This window comes from Pelmatolapia mariae, linkage group LG13 (assembly GCF_036321145.2).
Source record: "Pelmatolapia mariae isolate MD_Pm_ZW linkage group LG13, Pm_UMD_F_2, whole genome shotgun sequence".
In the NCBI taxonomy this organism is placed as follows: Eukaryota; Metazoa; Chordata; class Actinopteri; order Cichliformes; family Cichlidae; genus Pelmatolapia; species Pelmatolapia mariae.
The window spans coordinates 25,068,093-25,084,912 of record NC_086238.1 but is presented as its reverse complement, the minus strand read 5'-3'; the positions used below and the strand labels follow the sequence as shown (position 1 = coordinate 25,084,912).

Below are 16,820 nucleotides of genomic sequence, written 5' to 3'. Positions count from 1 at the left end.
TGACTGGCCTTGTTCAGTGGGGGGGACAATAGTCTGGGTCCTCTATATCTTAGATGTCAGATTCTGAGTCAGTGCCTCCGATGGGCCCTTCATCCCATCCGTCTTGGATCATTTGTAGGGCAAGGTCTACAGGGATCCTAGCTGGCCTCATAGCAGCCATGTTACTTTAGATATTAAAAAAAACATCAGAAAGGACAATGTTTGAAATGCAGAGGAAATTATAAACAGGGCTGCACATAAATGGTGCGCAGGTGCGCATTCGCTGTCAAAATAAAAGACGCGCACCAGATAAGAAGTTGGAACGCGTGTTTGCGTACATAAGATGTTCTGGAGGAGGACAGACATTTGTTCAGAACTCTTAAGATGTCGAAGAAGCAAGCTCCGTAAGAAATTACTTTGGTGTTCCTCCACCACAAAAGAAGCGCGTATTCTCTGAATTTCCGGGAATACTTTTATTTTGACAGTGAATGCACACCTGCAGACCACTTATGTGCAGCCCTGACTATAAATCATGTATGTTATTGTGTAAAAATTAATTCTTGATCCATCAGAAGTGTAAGTGGGTCAGTCAGAGTTGCTAAGAATGAAAGTTTCATAGAAGATTCCATAGGAACTGCTTGGGGTCATTTTTGACCCCACTTGTGGAAGAGTGGGGTAGTGATACAAAAACTGCATTTTGTTTAAATTAATGAAAAAATAAATAAAAATGCAAATGGCCTCATGTTACAAACATATTTTATGATGAATACCTGGAATATGAATATATTACAACTTTGCATTTTAAAGATTTTGAAGAAAAACAACCCGTGGGGTCATCTTTGACCCCACGTGTGCATCTAAGGGTTAAGATGAATTTAACAGGTAAAGGAGACTTTACTCACCTAGATATTTACGCACACCCACAGCACGTGGTGTGGTAAAGGTTGGCCAAGATTTTGACCACATGTCAGAAACTGGTTCAAAATTGTACTAAACTCACTTGAACTCTGACTTTGTCTGCACTTAGAACTATCACAAGACATTAAAACAAAACATCGGGCATTGATGACATCACAGCAATCTAACATGCTAATCTATGCAAACTGTCTCCAAGGCTACATAATATCAAATGAAATCATAGCAAAGGAGTAAAAAGCAGGATCAGTCTTAGGGTGTATGTTACATGTTTGCCAGTTTGGATGAGTGAGTGCAATACTTCATCGGCCTGTGTTGTAGCAAGCTGTTGAACCTGCTGAGAAACTTTTCTTTGTCCACTCTGCCCCAAACTTCACATGCTCCATAAAAGTGGAGGCCTAGAGACCTCTGCATAGTTATTGCAATTAGCATTAGGTTATCAGTGTCATCTGATATACAGTGGCTTGCAAAAGTATTCGGCCCCCTTGAACTTTTCCACATTTTGTCACATTACAGCCACAAACATGAATCAATTTTATTGGAATTCCACGTGAAAGACCAATACAAAGTGGTGTACACTTGAGAAGTGGAACGAAATTCTTATTTATTTTTTACAAATAAATAACTGCAAAGTGGGGACACCTGGCTGGAGATGCTCACTCAAGGACAACACCATACCATCCAAATGGCAACCCATTTCCAGCTGAGCCATTTAATTGGATATTTCTTCAAATGCTAAGGACACTGGAGGAGAAGGCAAAGAGCAGCTGGAAAGAGCATCTGCCTCAGATAGTACATGCATACAACTGCACCAGGCATGAGGCAACAGGCTTTTCACCCCACTACCTCTTGTATGGTCGACACCCCCGTCTCCTAGTAGACTTAATTTTTGGCCTGTTAGCCAGAGATGGGACTGAAAGACCTCAGAGCTATGCCAGATTTGCGTCTCTACTGTGATGTCAAATATCAATACCAGAATGTGTGTCGATGTATGTGCATTCATTTGTGCATGCGTGGAGATCTGAGGTTGGCTGGTAGGGTGGACCTCTGTGCATAATCACAAGTGTGTGCAAACATTTCCATGATTGGATTTCTTGGAATTTGGTTTCTCTGGGGGATTTTTTCAAGTTTTTGTAATGTGACAGGTTAAAGAATTAACATTCAGCTTACCCTCTGAAATGTCAGTGTGGATCTCAGATGTGTTGTTGTCATCAGGGATGATGTGACGTACCAGCCAATCCATCACCGCACCCAGCTGCAAAACTGTGACGCAATCTGCTGTGGTGGCATTAAAGTCCTGCCAGTTTACAGCGGCTGATTTGGTCCCTAAAATCCAGAGAGTAATTATTCATGGTAAGGAATTCATGTGGACACTAAGCGTGTGGGCAGGCAAGGACATTTAAACAGTGAGGCTGACGACCTACCATTTCTTCGTGTGACTGCTTCTGCTCTAAAAGGGACTCCAATGCCAAAATCGATGAATTTGACACATAGAAATGCTGGATGATCAGGCGATGTGTCAAACACAATATTGTCTGGCTTAATGTCTCGATGGAAGACACCCTTGGATTGCATTTCAGCGGCTGCATGTACCAGCTGTCTCATTATGACCTGACAGACAAATGAAAAATACGTTCAAATAATCAGATTTACATTATCCATTAATGTAAATCTCTATATGACATTTACAGTACAGTACTCACACATGACATAGGAGGGAAGAAATATGAACTTTTTGACATAAATTTGATCATATGAAATTGGATTTTTTTTAAAAATATGAAATAATGTAACTTTTTCCTTGCGTCATACTTCAGAAATGTAATATCTTAAGTTTTGAACATTTTTAAACATTTAAGTTTGCTCCTACATGGACGTGCTCCACAATCATTGGTCAGTCATGTTAAAATCCATTATCAGTGGAAAACAAACCTGATCCTCTACTAGAGGCGATTGTGCAATACCTTTTAGACATAACACTCAGCAAACAGTTGTTATCAGTTAAAGGTAGTGAGATTTGGAGTGATACATGACACATGACGGAATAAGACACGCAGACTTAACATGACGAAGCGACGAGGAACACGCACACTGTAAATACATACAGAGGGAAAAGGGGACTGGAGATGAGACATGGTGTATAAAAGGCCCCAAAGTTCATAGAATAGTTTACTAGTTTAGTTTATATTTAGTTTATAAGTTTATATAAGTTCATTTAATATTCAGTCTTCTGTCAGTTTGGGCCAGCCCACCTTCTAGTGACATCATCCGGTTAGTAAGGTGGGCAGTTTAATGGCGGAGGAGCAGTGTTGGTCTGGAGGGGTTGCACTGATTCCTGGGGAATGTTATGTGTGCGTAAATGACAAGTGAGTATTGACCTGTGTTGTATCTTGCCTTTGTTTGTGTCAGTACTGTAGTATGTTTACCATTTAGGAGCTAATGTAGTCCGTAGTCGGAGCGGTAGACCACGCACGCAACGCGTGAGTTCACCCTCACTTCATATGCTAACCTATGTCGTTAGCTTATCCTGGTTTAGCTTTGTTGACGCATGTACGGCCGCTCGTATGTCCATAACGTCATTCCTGTGTTATCAAACCTTCTCTATATGTTGTATGTGATGCTTGTGATTGTTTACTTTAAAGTAGCAGCGTTTGTAGCAACAATTGGGTACGAGGATTAGTAAAATAGCGATCGTAGTTTGACCGGAAGTATGGTGTTCCCGCTTGCCCTTCACAATAAGAGCATTACGGCTGGTTATAATGGAGAAGCTTTTATTTTGTACAACTACCGGAAGTAGTTCCTGTGTACTGACGGTAACTTAACCTCGCACTAATGCGGTTTAGTGGTATAGTGTGAGTAGTTTGAAGTGTATTGTATTGTCTTATTTCTATATATGTGATTATGTCAACTATGTTGGATCATGTTTATATTTGAGTGTTTTACTTGTCTATTCTCTTTATTTATCTTGTATTTCCATTGTTTATTTCTTTTGTAGGAAACCACACACCCACACACATACACACCTATGTACACCTGCTGTGTTTACAGCCCCAGAAATTGAGTGTTAACAATAAAGTGCCTCAAACGGACCCACAAGCTCCCTTCTTCTTTCCTACTCTGGGACAACTTGGCCTTAAGTGGTGTTCTGGCCGACACACCGGGGTGACCGTAGTGCTTAAAGTCTGAATCAGTGCCACAGCCGTGCCCATCTTTGATATCTCCACTACATTTAATGGTCCTTCGAGCCGGATTGCACTAGGCTTGCCTCAGAGATGGAATCAGTCCCAGAGTATGAGGCTCGCGGCGCACGCCCCAAACGACATGCTCGCCCTCCTGGGCGCTACGCAGATTATGAGGTGGAGTACCCAGGCTACATTAGCCAGGCACATAGAGAGGATGTAGAGCTCACACACCAAGAGGACAAGGCCAGGATGACCTCCCTCGCTTCCCCCTTTAGCTACAACCTAGCCAGCCCTCAGTGGAGGCGGGATGCTATTCTCCAGGAGACGGCCTCGCGCTATGGAGCTCAGAGCCAACAGCACATCCAGGAGAATCAGCTAGCCCCCCAGCTGTATCCAGAGAGAAGTCGTGGGGAACAAGCCTACGATCACTCTACTCCTCTACCCTTTGTGCTCCCCTATACACATCCAAATAAGGAAATAGGTGCAGAGTTAGAGGACATCCGTCAGGAGCGCCACCTCATCCAGCAGACCCAGCAGCGTATGTCATCAGATCTGGTCGAACTCAAGGCACTGCGAGCAGAAATGAGACAGTTAGTGGAAGCTGTCCAGAGCATGCAGGGCCCATCTTCTGTCCGAACCAGTAAATTAATGCAGTCACCGCTACCGGGTGATGCAGCAGAGATTGAGGAGGATGATGACTGGCCTGCTCCACCACCGTGGCCAGATCCAGTTGAGGAAGCACCACTGCCTAGTGACCCACCAGCGTTGAACCCCCATCACATAAATGCATGTGTTTTTCCAGCCATTAAGACAGAGGCAATGGCAATCCCACCTGCTAATAAGTTTGTGGACCACCCAGGACAGAGTCTGTCACCAGATCCTCCCCCTGCTCCCAGGTCCAAGCATCCGCGCGCCACCTATGGGGACGGTAAGACTGAGCATGACTGTAATCCAGCCTCCACTGAGCAGCAGTTCAATCTGTCCTCTACACAGCCACTGCCGGACAGACCGAATCTGGGCAGGGCTTCTATCGCCTCAGAGACAGTTTACCGTGGTCCCCGCCCAACAATTCCCAACTTCTCAAGTCTCCGCGCGTGGGACTAATAAAGGTTATCTTATCTTATCTTATGTAATTTGACATATTTTGTTGTTTTGTGTGTATGTTTGTCTGTGTGAAGCTTTGATGTGTATCTGAAAAACACAATTTTGAAAACACTGGAAAAAGACCTCAAGACATTTTTTCCTTTACTTTCTATGCAAACAAAAATTCCCACCAAGGCTTTTTAGTATGAAATTTAGTGCGTATAGAAAATACCTGTGGCAGGTTGTCACCACTATAGTGGTGAACATGGCCTTACCACTACATCAGGTGAGTTTTTCACTGTGCACAGTAACACAAAACTCATTTAACAACACAAACTATTTTTAAAAAATGCATTTTAAAATGATGTAGGCAGATCAAGGCAATGTTATAGATTCAGTAAGAACTGAAGTTTATCGTAATCCTTCAAATATGCAGGGCGTCACACTAACACAGTTGCTTATGTCCAGCATAGCTCTGTTATTATCAATTGGATTCAAAGCGCGACCAGTTTAATGTCTTAAACTAAACTGGCATTGAAGTTTCAGTGAACTAAAGTGGTCAATAAAGAGATGCTGAAGAGCATGTTCATGCAAACATCGTCGGGTCTGCCGTGGTAAGTTTAATATGGGACTTCTGCTCCTGAACCTCTGCGCACAGCGTCTGCAAATCAGGGCGTCATGAAGTCACTTTCATCTACGCAGGACTGTAAGCTGTCGTCTGTGAGGCGTGAGTTGTGTTTGTTTGTAACACAGTTCATGGTGGAGAATAGCTGCTCACATACGTATGTGGATCTGAAGATCGACAGGACTCCAAATGCATATTTCTTCATGTTTATGTGTCGGGGATGGCATTCAATGTTTCAAACAAGGTTCTCAGTATCACTCCATTTGTGATTCTGAACAAGAGTGGCCTTCTGATGGGCAACATCTTCAAGATACTCTGTCAAGCATTTGAATTTGGACACCCTCATATCTTTGTCAGCTATGTCAGCCAGCTCCAGCTCCAGATCAGGTTGACTTATACCTGAAAATCCAGTCACATTTAACAGGGATGGATCGATGGTCAGGGCAGTGACGGGGAAGGATAATGTGGGTTTTTCCTCTCTGAACTCGTGGAATTATTTCCCAAATAATTATGGTGTTTGCAGACTGCAAATGCTCTGAATTTATCACCTTGTGAGCTTGTTTGAACTCCCTTAAAGAGGGGAAGTGAAACAGTGTGCCTCTCTGTGAATCTCTGGCTAAAACTGTCAGTTTGCACTCAAACGCTAACACCTCCTCCAGCATGTGTAACGCTGTGCCTCCTCTCCCCTGCAGAGTTGTATTCAGCTTCTTCAGGTTCGCTGTAATGTCCACGAAGTGCAGCTTTTTCAGCCACTCTGGCTGTTCCAGCTCAGAAAAGGTGAGCCCTTTGCTGCTCATGAAAGTTTTCACCTCTCCCAGACATGCAGCAAAGCGTTTCAGCACCTCTCCTCTGGACACTCTGTTATACAGCAGGAGATCAGGGTAAATGCTCTCCACCTCATCCAGTATTGAACAGAACTGACTGGGATTTAAACCTTTTGCCATTATTTTATTGATGATCTGAATGACAACATTTATGACCTCTGTGCATTCTGGAGGAAAGGTTTGCGCACACAATGCCTCTTGGTGCAGGATGCAGTGAAACGTCAGCAGCTTTCTATCCAGTGACTTCTGCAGCCAGGCCACAAAGCCCCTGTGCCCTCCAGTCATACTTGGTGCCCCATCAGTAGCTACTGACACTAGGTGGCTTGTTTTTATTTCTTTGACTCTTAAACAATCATCACAGCCTCACAGATGTCCTCCCCCGTGTCTGGCATTTTAGTGCTATCAGCTCAATCATTTCTTGCTGTGGTCAGCAGAGTTCACATATTGCTATAACAGCGCTATTTGTTCACTGTCACTTTTGTCTTTGGACTCATCACAGGCAATTGAGTACGCTGCAGCTGAACTGACGTCTTTAATTTGCTGTCTTGTGATATTTTCTGCCATTTTGATGGTTCTGTCTTTGATAGTCTTCGCAGAGAGAGGCATCGCTCTGATTTTCTGCACGGAGATTGTGCACTCTGGTTTTTAAAGTCAGCGAATAGGTGTTCTGAAATCTTAATGAATGATTCCTTCATATATTCTCTGTCCGTCAACGGCTTCCCACGCCTGACTATTTCCTGAGCGGCCACAAAACTTGCATATGCAGACTTCATCCACTTCTTGAATTGATGTTTCCACAGATCAGCCTTCCAAATCACTTCCAAAAAGGCTTTTTTCCTCTCTTCTCCCTCTGGATATTTTTCAGCAAAGGCTGTGTTTTTATTTCGACATTTGACCTTTTATTGTTAGCCAGTATCTCTCCACAAATTAGGCATACTGGTAGGCCACTCTCGTCAGAAGTAAATGCAAATGAATCTGCCCAGGCATCATTAAATGTTCTATTTTCTTCTGATATTTTTCTTTTCTTACATTTCTCCATACTTGGCCTACCCGAGGTTGAAAGTCTCGATAAATGCATGGCGTTTTGGCGGGTACACCGGCTTCCACGTTATGCGATGCTTATTTTGAGCAACAAAAATAATAAAATATAATTTTATTATATTTATTATATAACTTAATACTTATCATTAAATACTTATCAATTTAATGATAAGTATTAAATGGAAGTGTATTGTCCCAAGCCACGCGGAGCCGCAGTATAAGGATGAAAGAGCCACATGCGACCCCTGGTCTATACAGACAATAATCCCCTCACATTGCTCTCTTTGGCTCTCAGCGAAGGCGGTCGCACTTTTCTCCTCTCCTCTCCCTTATCTTCCCTGCTTAGCTTCTTATGTCCTTGTCTCGTCTCATGTGTTTCTTTTCACTTCCCTGGAACAATCTCTCACAGTCTGTGTCTAAAACCAAAAGAGAAGTATGGATTTGATCAACTGGTCTCTGAATGCTATTGACACCCTTTTCTCAACGAGAAGTCTGGGCTCGGGAGAGCCTGAGTGCCCTGGAGGGACTTTCCCTGCTGGATACACGATGGATGGGTGGCAGAAGTGGAGGATCGTGTGCCTGGCGGGACTGTCGATCGAGGACGCTGAAGATATCTACCTATTCGGAACCATGATAACAGGGTTCTTGCTGATCGGAGCTGGCTTATCGGAGAATTAAGAAAGCGGAACCGGCTGTTCAAACCCCCACAAGGCTGCCCGCTGGGATTGAATCGATGGGACAAGGTGCGGTTTCTCAGAAAGGGCTCACGGATGGCAGCATGGTAAAGAGCTTGGAAGCACTTGCGGATGCAGTGAATACTCAGAATAAGATCTCTGAGCGGATGATGGGACACATCAGGGAAGAATCCGCTCTGTTCAACACCTATGGGCGGAAGCTGGAAAACATCACGGATCAGTTGGCTGCGGTCGTGAGGTCTCAGAATCTGCTCTGTGAGCAAAAGACTGACAAGACCACGGAGTTAAAGGTAAACAACATCATGGAGAGACTGGCAGCTATCCAAAGGGAGCTCGAGAGACCAGTGTCGGAGTGTTAAAACAGCTCGAAATTCTCATGAGTTGTTGTAAAAGAAAATCACAAAGAGACCCTAGTGAGTTTGCTAGGCTTAAGATGGCATTGGGGGATCTTCTACCTGAGGACGCGACTGAGCTGTTCAAGTACCAAGTGTTGGTTGATCACCTGCACCTAGAGGAGGCTAGATTAATAGCCGACGCTTACCTCAACTCTACCACACCCTTCACTGATACGATGGAGGCGCTCAATGACAAATACGGCCAGCCACATCAGATAGTGCTGAGGCGTATTGCTGCGATGATGGACTCACCTGACATCAGGCGTGGAGACGTCTCGGCATTTGAGAGATTTGCCCTCCAGATACAGTCACTAGTGGGGATGTTAAGGACACTAGGCCCAGAAGGAGAAGTGGAACTACATTGTGGTTCACATGTTGCTCGTCTGCTTAGTAAACTACCCCCCGAGCAGAGAGCAGAGTTCCGCCGCTGCATGTTCCGACAAGGTGTGAGGATGCATACCTTGGCAGATCTCGCAGGGTGGCTTAAGTATGAGTCCTGGTGCCAAGACTCTGAAGGGCAGCTAGCAGCGAAAGTGACGAAGGAGAAACAGTGGTCCAGGCCTGAGGTGCGCCAGGGTAAGAGATCCATCACAGTCCTTCATGGTGCAAAGGAGGTAACGACAAAGCCACAGGCAGTGAGGCCAGGTGGTGTGGCCAGTAAGAACAAACCATACTGTCCATTCTGTAACACAGAAGAGCACTATCTCAGCCAGTGCACAGTGGTATCCAAGTTGACAAAGGACCAGCTAACAGAGTGGATAAAGAGTAACAAGAGGTGCTGGCGCTGCGCACGGTCACACCAGGCGGCCCAGTGTAATCTGAGGAAGACGTGCAGCCTCTGCCAAGGGAAGCACCTGCAGGTACTGCATGATGTCAACGTTAGAACACTGAAAGGGTCACCGACAACAGCGATGGTGAGCGGTGACTCGAAGGCGGCGACCGACGTCCTGTATCTAGACAGACCCACTGAAGGCTGCAGAGTCCTTCTAAAGATCGTCAAAGTCTGCATTCATTATGGCAAGCGAACAATCAGCACTTATGCCGTCTTGGATGACGGGTCAGAGAGGACGATGCTTCTGCCAGAGGCTGCCGAGAAGTTAGGCATGCAAGGGGTCACAGAGGACGTCCCACTGCGCACGATTAGGCAGGACGTGCAGACTCTCAGAGGTGAGTCAGTGTCGTTCTCTGTTTCCTCTCCCTCAAGGCCCAGGACCAGGTTCAAGGTTGCTGGAGCCTTCACTGCTGCCCGCATCGGACTTGCAGGCCACACTTATCCCATGGAGCAACTTAGAGAAAGGTATAAACACCTGATTGGCCTTCCGATTCACACCTTGATAAATGTGAAACCTTTGCTACTCATTGGCAGTGACCATCCCCATCTGGTTACCCCCGTTGAGCCAGTCAGGCTGGGACCTCCAGGAGGGCCTGCTGCTATTCGCACCAGGCTAGGTTGGGCGCTACAAGGGCCAGCAAGTATAGTCGGCCAGTTTGCCCAACCACAGCAGTGCCTGCTGACAACTGTGGCACCTCAGGTCAGTGAATTAATGAAACATGTAGAGAAGCTATGGCAGGTCGACATTGTTCCGTTCCGAAACGAGAAGGTTGTTACTCGTTCAAGGCAAGACCAAGAGGCCATACGCATTCTGGAGACCAGAACTGTCCGAGTAGAGGTTGAAGGCATACTTCGCTATGCCACCCCACTGCTTCGCCGGAAGGGGATGCCTATACTGCAGGCCACCAAAGACGCTGTCATGCCAAGTCTACGGGGTGTGGAGAGAAGGCTGGCTAAAGACCCAGAACGAGCTGAAGCCTACAAGGTGGAGATGGAGAAGCTTATCAAGGCTGGCTCCATCGTTAAGTGTGGCTCTGGGACACCTGCGACAGAAGGTCAGGAGGCGTGGTACATCCCTCATCACATGGTGAGCCATAATGGTAAGAACCGCTTGGTTTTCAACTGCTCATTTCAGTACAGAGGACAGAACCTGAACGACTACCTGCTGCCTGGGCCCACCTTAGGTGCGTCTCTTCTGGGAGTTCTATTACGCTTCAGAGAGCATGCAGTTGCAGTGAGTGGGGACATTAAAGGCATGTTCCACCAGGTTTGTCTCTTACCAGAAGATCGTGCCCTGCTCAGATTTGTCTGGCGCGACATCAGTGACGAGAGCCCTCCAGCAGTCTACGAGTGGCAGGTGCTCCCGTTTGGAACCACGTGTAGCCCCTGCTGTGCCACATTCGCCCTGCAGCGTCACGTCATGGATAACAGCCAGCCAGATGATGACGTGAGACTCTCAGTCGAAAGGTGTTTTTATGTGGACAACTGCCTTCAGAGTTTCCCCACCGTGGAAGAGGCAAGGAACCTTGTCGACAAGTTACGGGCCATCCTAGCCTCAGCAGGGTTTGACCTACGACAGTGGGCCAGCAATGAACGTGACGTCATCAGTCATTTACCAGAAGAGAGCTGCTCTGCTAGTGTGGAGCTATGGCTGGCCCAGAACAAGGTCGATACCCCAGAATCTACCCTGGGATTGAGCTGGCTATTCCACACAGATGTCCTAGGCTACAAGCATCGTCAAGTTCCATATGCAGTCCCCACGATGCGCAATATCTACAAGGTCCTGGCCAGCCAGTACGACTCCCTAGGGTTCATCTTACCCTACACAACCAGAGCGAAGGTAATCATCCGCCATCTGTGGGACAAGCAAAGGGGTTGGGATGACCCACATCTACCTCAGGAGCTCATGCAGCAGTGGACAGCCTGGGAGGAAGAGTTGCAGTTTCTGCCTGAAGTTACTCTTCCTCGACCATGTGTGCCTAAGCAAGTGGACACCTTCAGCTGTCAGAGAGAGGTACACATATTTTGTGATGCCTCTGAGGAAGCTTATGGCTCAGTAGCTTACCTCCGGACCACTGGCAGAAATGGAGAAGTGCATCTGTCGTTCTTGGTGGCCCGGTCCAGGATTGCCCCCAAGCGGTTTCACTCTATGCCCCGATTGGAGCTCTGTGCTGCACTCACTGGGGCCCAGCTCTCACAAGTGCTGGAAAGGGAGCTCACCCTTAGAATCGACCAGACGGTCCTATGGTCTGATTCTACAACAGTGCTGACATGGCTGAGGTCTGAATCCTGCCGATTCAAGGTCTTCGTTGGCACTCGTGTAGCCGAGATACAAGAGCTGACAGACAGGCACTCCTGGAGATACGTCGACTCTGGAAGGAATCCAGCCGATGATGTGACACGTGGGAAGAAGCTGAAAGAGCTCGCTGTACCGAATAGATGGAGCCAAGGACCATCCTTTCTCCTTCACAGTTCAGACTCCTGGCCAGAGGATCTCACGGTTGACCAAGCAGATGATGCCGCGGAGCTGCGCAAAGCTGTGTTCTGTGGGACCACTGCAGCTGCTCCATCAGGTCAGCCAACTTCAGATTTGAGCCGCTACAGAACCTGGAGTGAGATGTTAGAGGTTGCAGTGCGGGAGCTACATGGGGCGGCCCAACCAGATGTTCATCCCACTGCTGAGGACTATCGCGAGGCGGAGAGGCTGATCCTACAGAGGGCCCAGATGGATAGTTTTCCGGAGGAGTATAATCTGTTGAAAGTCGGTAAGCCAGTTCCCAGGAGCAGTCGTCTTCTCTCTCTGTCACCCGAGGTGGATGAGACCAGACAGCTCATTTGTGTTGGAGGACGACTTCGTCGATCTGAAGATTTGGCACTGGAGACACTCCATCCGATTATCCTGGACCCAGGCCACCCAGTGACCAAACTCCTGATCCAAGACTTTGACAGCCACCTCCATCATCCTGGCCCGGAGCGGGTGTTCGCAGAGCTTCGGCGCTCCTACTGGATTCTGCGAGGGCGTGAAGCTGTCCGGCGCTACCAACACCTCTGTGCTGATTGTCAAAGGTGGAGAGCTAGACCTACAGTGCCGAAGATGGCAGACCTGCCAGCAGCCCGGCTACGTTTATATAAACCGGCTTTCTACTCTACGGGAATGGACTGCTTCGGGCCGTTTGAGGTCAAGGTTGGACGGCGTATTGAGAAGAGATGGGGAATCATATTCAAGTGCCTTACCACCAAGGCAGTCCACTTGGATGTTCTTAACACCATTGATGCAGACGCATTCCTGATGGCTCTTCGGCGATTTGTCGCTCGTAGAGGTACACCTGCCGAGCTGGTTTCAGACCAGGGGACCAACTTCAGGGGAGGTGAGAGGGAACTGCGTGAGACCTTTCTGAAGATGTGCCCGGAACTACAACAGCTTCTAGCACCTCAGAAGATCAGCTTCCGCTTTAATCCTCCAGGTGCCCCACACTTTGGGGGAGCATGGGAAAGGGAGATCCGGTCGGTTAAGTATGCCCTCTATGCTACAGTTGGTGCTCAGTCAGTTCCAGAAGAAGTGCTTCGCACTGTACTCATCGAGGCGGAAGGGATACTCAATAGTAAACCACTGGGGTATGTGTCGTCCGATGCCAGAGATGCAGATCCAGTGACTCCCAATGTTCTTCTGATGGGGCGGCCGGATGGATCGCTACCTCAGATAGTATACCCAGAGAGTGAGCTCCTCAGTCGCCGTCGCTGGAAGCATTCCCAGGTGTTGGCTGACCATTTCTGGTCACGTTTCATCCGTCAGTACATTCCCAGTCTGCAGACTCGCCAGAAGTGGCAATCGACAGCAGCTGATTTGGCTGAGGACTCTGTGGTGATGATCGCTGATCCACAGCTTCCCAGGGCTCTCTGGCCTGTGGGGAGGGTGATTAAAACTCATCCTAGCCCTGATGGACGCATCAGGTCGGTTGACGTGAAGGTGAAGGAGAGAATCTACACTCGGCCGGTTGCCAGACTGGTTGTCCTCCCTGCGCTGCCCTCTGGAGAAGATGAGCACAGCTCTGCGTCGAACTCACCACAACCCTAGAACTTTGTTGCCTTATTGATGAGCAAATGTCTTACATACATTTGGGGGCGGCTGTATAAAAGGCCCCAAAGTTCATAGAATAGTTTACTAGTTTAGTTTATATTTAGTTTATAAGTTTATATAAGTTCATTTAATATTCAGTCTTCTGTCAGTTTGGGCCAGCCCACCTTCTAGTGACATCATCCGGTTAGTAAGGTGGGCAGTTTAATGGCGGAGGAGCAGTGTTGGTCTGGAGGGGTTGCACTGATTCCTGGGGAATGTTATGTGTGCGTAAATGACAAGTGAGTATTGACCTGTGTTGTATCTTGCCTTTGTTTGTGTCAGTACTGTAGTATGTTTACCATTTAGGAGCTAATGTAGTCCGTAGTCGGAGCGGTAGACCACGCACGCAACGCGTGAGTTCACCCTCATTTCATATGCTAACCTATGTCGTTAGCTTATCCTGGTTTAGCTTTGTTGACGCATGTACGGCCGCTCGTATGTCCATAACGTCATTCCTGTGTTATCAAACCTTCTCTATATGTTGTATGTGATGCTTGTGATTGTTTACTTTAAAGTAGCAGCGTTTGTAGCAACAATTGGGTACGAGGATTAGTAAAATAGCGATCGTAGTTTGACCGGAAGTATGGTGTTCCCGCTTGCCCTTCACAATAAGAGCATTACGGCTGGTTATAATGGAGAAGCTTTTATTTTGTACAACTACCGGAAGTAGTTCCTGTGTACTGACGGTAACTTAACCTCGCACTAATGCGGTTTAGTGGTATAGTGTGAGTAGTTTGAAGTGTATTGTATTGTCTTATTTCTATATATGTGATTATGTCAACTATGTTGGATCATGTTTATATTTGAGTGTTTTACTTGTCTATTCTCTTTATTTATCTTGTATTTCCATTGTTTATTTCTTTTGTAGGAAACCACACACCCACACACATACACACCTATGTACACCTGCTGTGTTTACAGCCCCAGAAATTGAGTGTTAACAATAAAGTGCCTCAAACGGACCCACAAGCTCCCTTCTTCTTTCCTACTCTGGGACAACTTGGCCTTAAGTGGTGTTCTGGCCGACACACCGGGGTGACCGTAGTGCTTAAAGTCTGAATCAGTGCCACAGCCGTGCCCATCTTTGATATCTCCACTACATTTAATGGTCCTTCGAGCCGGATTGCACTAGGCTTGCCTCAGAGATGGAATCAGTCCCAGAGTATGAGGCTCGCGGCGCACGCCCCAAACGACATGCTCGCCCTCCTGGGCGCTACGCAGATTATGAGGTGGAGTACCCAGGCTACATTAGCCAGGCACATAGAGAGGATGTAGAGCTCACACACCAAGAGGACAAGGCCAGGATGACCTCCCTCGCTTCCCCCTTTAGCTACAACCTAGCCAGCCCTCAGTGGAGGCGGGATGCTATTCTCCAGGAGACGGCCTCGCGCTATGGAGCTCAGAGCCAACAGCACATCCAGGAGAATCAGCTAGCCCCCCAGCTGTATCCAGAGAGAAGTCGTGGGGAACAAGCCTACGATCACTCTACTCCTCTACCCTTTGTGCTCCCCTATACACATCCAAATAAGGAAATAGGTGCAGAGTTAGAGGACATCCGTCAGGAGCGCCACCTCATCCAGCAGACCCAGCAGCGTATGTCATCAGATCTGGTCGAACTCAAGGCACTGCGAGCAGAAATGAGACAGTTAGTGGAAGCTGTCCAGAGCATGCAGGGCCCATCTTCTGTCCGAACCAGTAAATTAATGCAGTCACCGCTACCGGGTGATGCAGCAGAGATTGAGGAGGATGATGACTGGCCTGCTCCACCACCGTGGCCAGATCCAGTTGAGGAAGCACCACTGCCTAGTGACCCACCAGCGTTGAACCCCCATCACATAAATGCATGTGTTTTTCCAGCCATTAAGACAGAGGCAATGGCAATCCCACCTGCTAATAAGTTTGTGGACCACCCAGGACAGAGTCTGTCACCAGATCCTCCCCCTGCTCCCAGGTTTCCAGAAAAAGCCTCCCATAATCCACCTCCTTGGTTTAAGCCGGTTTATCTTCCACCTCGCTCAGGCAATTTCCCACTGGGAGGGTCCAAGCATCCGCGCGCCACCTATGGGGACGGTAAGACTGAGCATGACTGTAATCCAGCCTCCACTGAGCAGCAGTTCAATCTGTCCTCTACACAGCCACTGCCGGACAGACCGAATCTGGGCAGGGCTTCTATCGCCTCAGAGACAGTTTACCGTGGTCCCCGCCCAACAATTCCCAACTTCTCAAGTCTCCGCGCGTGGGACTAATAAAGGTTATCTTATCTTATCTTATGTAATTTGACATATTTTGTTGTTTTGTGTGTATGTTTGTCTGTGTGAAGCTTTGATGTGTATCTGAAAAACACAATTTTGAAAACACTGGAAAAAGACCTCAAGACATTTTTTCCTTTACTTTCTATGCAAACAAAAATTCCCACCAAGGCTTTTTAGTATGAAATTTAGTGCGTATAGAAAATACCTGTGGCAGGTTGTCACCACTATAGTGGTGAACATGGCCTTACCACTACATCAGGTGAGTTTTTCACTGTGCACAGTAACACAAAACTCATTTAACAACACAAACTATTTTTAAAAAATGCATTTTAAAATGATGTAGGCAGATCAAGGCAATGTTATAGATTCAGTAAGAACTGAAGTTTATCGTAATCCTTCAAATATGCAGGGCGTCACACTAACACAGTTGCTTATGTCCAGCATAGCTCTGTTATTATCAATTGGATTCAAAGCGCGACCAGTTTAATGTCTTAAACTAAACTGGCATTGAAGTTTCAGTGAACTAAAGTGGTCAATAAAGAGATGCTGAAGAGCATGTTCATGCAAACATCGTCGGGTCTGCCGTGGTAAGTTTAATATGGGACTTCTGCTCCTGAACCTCTGCGCACAGCGTCTGCAAATCAGGGCGTCATGAAGTCACTTTCATCTACGCAGGACTGTAAGCTGTCGTCTGTGAGGCGTGAGTTGTGTTTGTTTGTAACACAGTTCATGGTGGAGAATAGCTGCTCACATACGTATGTGGATCTGAAGATCGACAGGACTCCAAATGCATATTTCTTCATGTTTATGTGTCGGGGATGGCATTCAATGTTTCAAACAAGGTTCTCAGTATCACTCCATTTGTGATTCTGAACAAGAG

At 47.0% G+C, this 16,820-nt stretch overlaps 1 protein-coding gene across 2 annotated transcripts in view; it reads left to right on the top strand.

The window, feature by feature from the left end:
* The first annotated feature begins 13,895 nt into the window (after positions 1 to 13,895).
* Positions 13,896 to 16,820, top strand: part of LOC134640338 (peroxisomal membrane protein PEX13-like) — a 42,263-nt gene continuing 39,338 nt past the window's right edge. The window contains exon 1 of one of the 2 annotated variants that reach the window (XM_065471881.1): positions 13,896 to 13,927. The gene's annotated coding sequence lies outside the window, so the exon portion shown is untranslated. Of the gene's footprint in view, positions 13,928 to 15,657; positions 15,940 to 16,820 lie in introns of those variants that run through there. The other variant, XM_065471880.1, reaches the window with a different exon arrangement.